The sequence below is a fragment of the Primulina huaijiensis genome, chromosome 5 (genome assembly GCF_012295235.1).
Source record: "Primulina huaijiensis isolate GDHJ02 chromosome 5, ASM1229523v2, whole genome shotgun sequence".
Lineage (NCBI taxonomy): Eukaryota > Viridiplantae > Streptophyta > Magnoliopsida > Lamiales > Gesneriaceae > Primulina > Primulina huaijiensis.
In genome coordinates this window covers 6,768,966-6,775,966 of record NC_133310.1, presented here as the reverse complement: position 1 = coordinate 6,775,966, position 7,001 = coordinate 6,768,966, and the positions used below count along the sequence as shown (strand labels likewise).

Here is a 7,001-nt window from a genome sequence, read left to right as displayed (position 1 = left end):
AAATACTCAAGAACTGATCAGACCAAGATCTTTGAGGATGTTCTGACTGAGGATTGTAGCAACTGGCAACTCAACTTCTTCACATCTGAGTATTTGAGAGGCTTTAGCATGAACATTTGCGCGCCTTCCTCTAAGCACCTATGGATTCGGAGAATTAGAAATGCGATAACTTAACCATAACATGTAAAGAAAAATATCTTGAACGAAGATGAGAAATATATGAATTACTTGTTTATACGAGTTGGGATGTTTTCGGATGACATTATGACAACAGGAACATCCTTCATGACCGATGATTCCTGCTTAGGAAGATATCAACATGAACTTCTAGACCTCTCGATTGTAGACAAGTGAAATTATATACTACATCGGGAGTTCATAATAATTCACCTTAATTTTCTTGAGCAGTTCATATCCGGTCATTCCTGGCATGCAGTAATCGGTTATAATCATATTCACCTTTGAGACCTGCGAAACGAGGGACTCGAAAGTGTCAACATTTGGTGCGACAAATGTGCAGAAAAGATCCTGAGGATAATGTTAGATNGATAAAACTGGATTTGGGATTTAGTAGTTGCTAAAATGTCAAGTGCTCGATCTGCTAATATATATAGAGCTGCAGCAAGTGATGAATCAAGCTGCTTGGCCAAAGTTCGACTTATAAAGCTCAACCTCTTATTTCCATAGAGTCACCATAGTTCTATATAGTTTCCAACTTTTCAAAAAATTCAGGGATTTTTTTACTCATATGAGCCAAGTTCAATATTTTATTCGCTTATCAAATCGAGCTCAAACTAATATATTAACTGTGTCAAATTAATGTAAGGTTTTCATAAAAAAAAATGTTGCTTACATTGTTATTCACAGTGCTGCTCTGGTTGTTATCTCCTAAACCAAGATACTCCAATGCCCTTAGTCCATTTTATGCAGTAGTCACTGCAAGAAAACAATATTTAGGTACGTAAAACTCGTTTGGAGCCGTAGCCAATTTTATTTTTTAAAAAAGTTCTTTTCTGAGAAAAATAAATAAATTTCACACTATAAATTCTTAGATTCTTCCCCATGCACCATTGATTTCAAAGAAAGATAAACACTTCACACAATGAGATTCAGAAAAATTGAAACAAATTTTTAGCCCAACAAGAAGGAAATTGCCAATTACCTCTGCAAGATGAATTCTTGAGCAATTTCTCAACAATCTTACGATCAACTAAATTGTCATCAACCGCAAGAACATGAGGTTCTTCCACATCACCCACCATTCCCTCAGTGAAATCACCCGAACCCAAACCCAAACCCAAACCCAAACCCGAACCCGAAGTATCCATTTTTATCACTTTCTTGACTATACAGCCAGAACCCACCTCACAATAGCACCAAAAAACACAAAACACACACCTATATATCTATATTTATATCTATATCTATAAAAATTGAAAGCCCACCAAGAAAGAGGAAACACAGAGCCCCCAGTGTGGTTGGTGGTATTTAAAGATGAATGAAAGACCCAAAAACTTTTGGGTTTTCAAGAAAATAATTCAGATTTCCAAAGTTTGTCACAGATATTTCGTGATCTCCTTAAGTTTCTCTGGATTTGATGCAGTATTCGATCACCAATAATATCCCATTTTTGTTTCGAAAATAAAAACAAAATCCCATTTTTCCACCTCTCATAACGTACCAAAATCCGCATCAGAATCAATATAAGAATCTCCTCACTGCTCCATGAGATCCTACTCTGATGCTACTACAATTATAATAATCTTTAATTTTTCTCGAACTGAGTCTTCCTATTAATAACCGTGCCATATATATTCACAGGATTTTGCATTGAAAATACTGAGAATGACAGTAAATCCAAGGCAAAGTGGAGGGCGATAATATGAGACATTATTATCTTTTGCATCAGCCAGAATTAATTTTTGCAATAAATACATTGGATTTATTGAGGTTTAGTGTATCCATAGCCATAAATGATGAAATCCCACAAAATTGTCAATGTCCGAAAAGATGAGACTGAGACAAATGGAAATGGGATTTATTTCAACGAATTGCTGGTTGTTTGGTATTTTGAATGAATCGATTAAAAAAAGGACTTTATTTTATTTCGAAAATCTATTTTAGTAAATTCATAATTTACTTAAACTTTCAAATTCAACATTCCCATTAGGACATAAGCAAAAGAAGTCATATAGGATCATGGTTTGGTTTCCTCGATGAAACACAGCAGGGGTTGAGATATTATAGGATCTGCTTTGATTTTTGTGAGTACATGGACTCTAAGATACAGCTGTGGGAGATAATTTGAACTCTAATCTATATGTACTAAGAAGAGATTCGTGTGGTGTCGGCTAATGTTAAAAGAAATAAAGTTTAAGGTGTACAGTGAATTTAGTTTTATAGTTTTAACAGAAGTAAAGGACAAAAAGTGGCTGTAGTTTAGTGGTGACTCACGTTGTGGCCGTGGAGACCTGGGCTCGAATCCCAGCAGCCACATTTACTCACTTTTGGATATCATAGTTTTAATTAATTAATATTTGTTTCTATTAACTTTTTTTAATTTTTATATTTTTGAAAAATAAAAATTTGTGTATTAATTTGTCGCATTAAAATAGTCTTTGTTTTCTAGAGTTATTTGTGGTTTTACTAATTGTATTACTAAATATTAGTTTATAGAAATTAATCAATGCGATTTTATTTATCTTTTTTTAGATAAACATTTTATGCTGTATTGAGGTAATTTTTTAAAATAACACGTTTATATATATATATATTTTATAAAACTATTTTTTGATTGATGAACAAATAAATTAAAATAAATATATATATATATATATATAATTATAAAATTATTTTTTGATTGATGAACAAATAAATTAAATTAAATAGTTTGATAGAAGTATATATTGAAAGAAATAAAATATATTGGAAAAAAAAATTTCATTTTCATTTTTGAGGAATGAATATATATATTAACATGTATATCTAAAACTATTTTATATAAAATTACATGTTGAAGGGAAATTGTTAGCTATTACCAATCCATTTTGGTCGATTTTTTCGATTTTTTCCTGACTTCCATCTTCACATATACAAATATAATGTACCACTCACTATAATAATGATGTAACTGTTTTTTCTTAATAAATATATAAAATGAAATCTATATTTATTTTGGATGGTGCTAACCAATTATGGGGGAATCCCATAATTTTTTGATATGTAACCCTATCGTGCTTTGATCGGTGTGTTTCTCTCAGTGGTTTCCGCCTCCACTGAAAGGTTAATGTAGAAAATTTTCCCTATTTAGGAGTTGGAGTCGTGGACGGAAACGTTAATGGAATGATTATTTTGGCTCTGGGACGCCTTTTGCCGGGCCAATTTGAGCCACATATAGGCCTAGGGGTGTTCATCGGTCGGTTCGGTTCGATTTTCGGTTTTTTATTTCGGTTTTAGAAATATATAATCCGATATCCGAACCATATTTCTTCGGTTCAGTTCGGTTTTTTACCAAAACGGTTCGGTTATTTCGGTCGGTTAATTCGGTTTTGGTATAATTATTTAAATTAATAATATAAATATATTGTAAAATGTAATATGTTAACTTTCTACATGTTTTCTTAGTAAAATATTTAAATATAAGGTCTAAATTAATTAAACAAACAAAAATCAACTAAAAATTGTTCAAAATAGTTTTTCATTCACCAAATATCATATCAAAATATATAATATAAATAAAAATATAAAAAATTAATAATTTAATGAAATTTCGGTTTTTTCGGTTTTGACATATATAATCTGAAACCGAACCAAATAAACTTCGGTTTTAACATTTATATCCGAATTACAAAATTCAGTTTTCGGTTCGGTTTTTTCGGTTTGAATTTTCGGTTTTTTCAGTTTATCCGAAGTTTGAACACCTCTACATATAGCAGAAACATTTGCGGTCTGGCATCATTGCTCGGCATGATCTTATTGTCCAGCAAGATTGCGAATGTGAGGATGCTCTCACAATTCTCCTAAGTTTGGTTGTTCGTAATGATGTAAAGGGTAGCAATTAATATATGGTAAATTTGCTTTAAAGTCCCACAACCAAACTTAAATTTGCATTCATATATGATTTTTAAGTACTCAAATATGTATAAAAAATATTGGTATTAATGACACATTTGTTTTCGGATGAAACTGGTACAAAACATTGAAAATATGATACTAATATATGATATTGAATACCAATTGTTTCAAATATGATATTAATATATGATTTTTTTTGTAACCAAACATGTATAGCAAATGTTGATATTAATAAAGTTGTTCATTTATATACTCAAAATCTTATCTTTTGTATCAGATCTAAAAAAACTGGTACTAAAATATCATATATATTAGTACCGTATTTTCATTATTTTATACCGATTTTCATCTGAAAAGACAAATTTGTCATTAATATCAATATTTATACATGTTTTAGTACTAAAAAATAATATATTAATATCAAATCTGAAACAACTAATAATCAAATATCATATATATGTACCATATTTTTAATGTTTTGTACTATTTTCATCCAAAAAAGACATGTGGCCCAAAAGTTCAAACACATTTTCTGATAAAGGGACAAAGCAAATTTTAGTCTGCTTTTGAAGATATTTGAGCAATTTACCATTAATATATTATACTTTTCTTCTTAAAAAACCATAATTATATATTTATATATAGTCACTCACGTATAATTGTGTGTGTGTGTATATATACATATATATTAAAATAATTTATTTCCTTTTTATCTAAATACAATAATCATATTTGCATAATACCGTGCACACTTATATAAGTACCGATAATGTGACATTCACATATTGAATATACAATTTTTTTATGTTTTATTACATACAATATGTTAGTTTTACTTCATCGATGTTCACATAAGTGCGCACGGTGAGTATACAACATATCATAAATATATATATTAGTCAATGTTGGTAATGGAATAGGTACAAATATGAAATTTTTCTTAAGTTGTCGCATGAGTATGTTGCAACAAACGCTCGAATAAGTCACGAACAAAATGTAAGTCGAGGTTAGAGTTGAACTCTCTCTCTCTCTTCTTTAAAATGAATTTACTCCACATACGTTGCTCATGGAACTCAACATCGTCTTCCAAGATACAAAGACTTGTATTTTGTGTAGGAACACCACAAATAACAAAATTGGGCGAACTTCTAAAATGCTTTTTGAACTTCTAGCATGGAGAACGAAAATAATATGCCAAAATATGTATAAGACGAAAATATATGTATTTTCGAGTTTTTGATTGTCTAACATTATTTTATTATGATGTAGGGTATATTTATATATTTTTCAAGGCTTGTAAAGGTCTTTTCGCGATTAGTCGTGACTCTTGGATTAGATTTAGTATGTTCGGTCAGACCTTAATATAATTGTGTAGATCACATCCCATTTGGTGAGCCAGAACAATTGTATCACATCATTTGATCAAATTCAATGTGGTGCGTCCATTTAAATTAGACAATCTAGATCGCATCTCTTCAGGATGATAACGTCCTTTGAATGCAACCCTAGATCCAGCAGATCTCAATCACCAGTTTTGATCTAATGGTCGAGATTTCATCTCGTCGATTTAGTTCAATCTATAGCTCATCTAATCATCATCAAACGATTTTGATCTCACCATTCTTAAATCTTCTTTAGGGAATTTTGTGTTATTTTTATATATTTAACTATCATTAATTTCTATCATATTAAATAAAATATAAATTTTTATATATAATATTACGTTTTCCAACTTTATAAAAGAGTGTCCTCATGCATTTTAATATATTAAACGTATGTAAATTATTATTATTATTAATTTTAGTTAGAACTTCAAAATAATTATTTTTTTAACACGTTATAAAAATTAATTAAAATTTTTAATCATGATTTATTCATTTACTAAACGACAAAAATTTAATTTTTTGAAAAATATTTAATTATTATTTAAAATTTTGATAGACAAAATAATAGATGATTTTTTAAATATCTTTTCTTCTTTTTTATTATAAAATTTTCATTCAACCAAGATAAATAGAAACAAATTATTATTCTTATTTAAGATTTATATAAATGATATAATAATTTTTAAATAATATTTAAAATTTAAATAGGAAAAATGCACTTTAATCCTCGTATTTTCATACCAAAACACTTTTGATTCTAAACATTTGAATGCAACACTTTTAGTCCTTAAACTTTGAAAATTGCTATACAATTAGTGCTTGCTATTTATTTTATGATTAAATATATTTGGGGTGACTAATTTATGATATTTATTAAATTCTATGGATCAAAATTAATCTTAAAACACTCATTTTTTTATTTTTTTAAATTTTTTTTCCAATTTTAATATAAAAATAAAACATAAAAAATCATCAATATTTTATTTTAAAAATTATTTTGATTACTTAATTCAAAAATAGACAAATGCCAACATCATAAGGGTCATTAAAATATATATGACTCCCTATTAATTTATTTCAATTGGAGGGAGTCAGACTTTTTAATTTGGTCAAAGAGGTAGATTTAAATGGCAAGATGATTTTTACAAGTACTTATTAAAATAATAATAAAAATCATATTTTAACTCAATCCAGATTTGAATCATACGTTTTTATATAACACACCTTACCACATAATTATGCCACATTTAATTGAAAAATTACTTAAATAATTGTATACATATTATATATATGTCGAGTTTTTCATATTTTGGGTTTAGTTTTTCATATTTGGGTCGAGTTTGAGTCAAGTTTTTCATATTTAGGTCGATTTTTTCATATTTGGGTCTAATTTTTCATATTTGGGTCTACTTTCACATTTGGATCAATGTTTTCATATTTGAATCGAGTTTTACAGATTTGCGTGGAGTTTGGGAGTAGGGTTTGGGGTGGAGTTTTTATGTCGGAGTTGAGTTTAAAATGGAATTTTTTTATTTAAATTTT

General features: G+C 28.7%; 1 pseudogene; it reads right to left on the bottom strand.

Moving 5' to 3' along the window:
- Window positions 1-8: 8 nt before the first annotated feature.
- Window positions 9-1,982, bottom strand: LOC140977557 (two-component response regulator ARR17-like; annotated as a pseudogene).
- Between the last annotated feature and the right edge of the window lie 5,019 nt (window positions 1,983-7,001).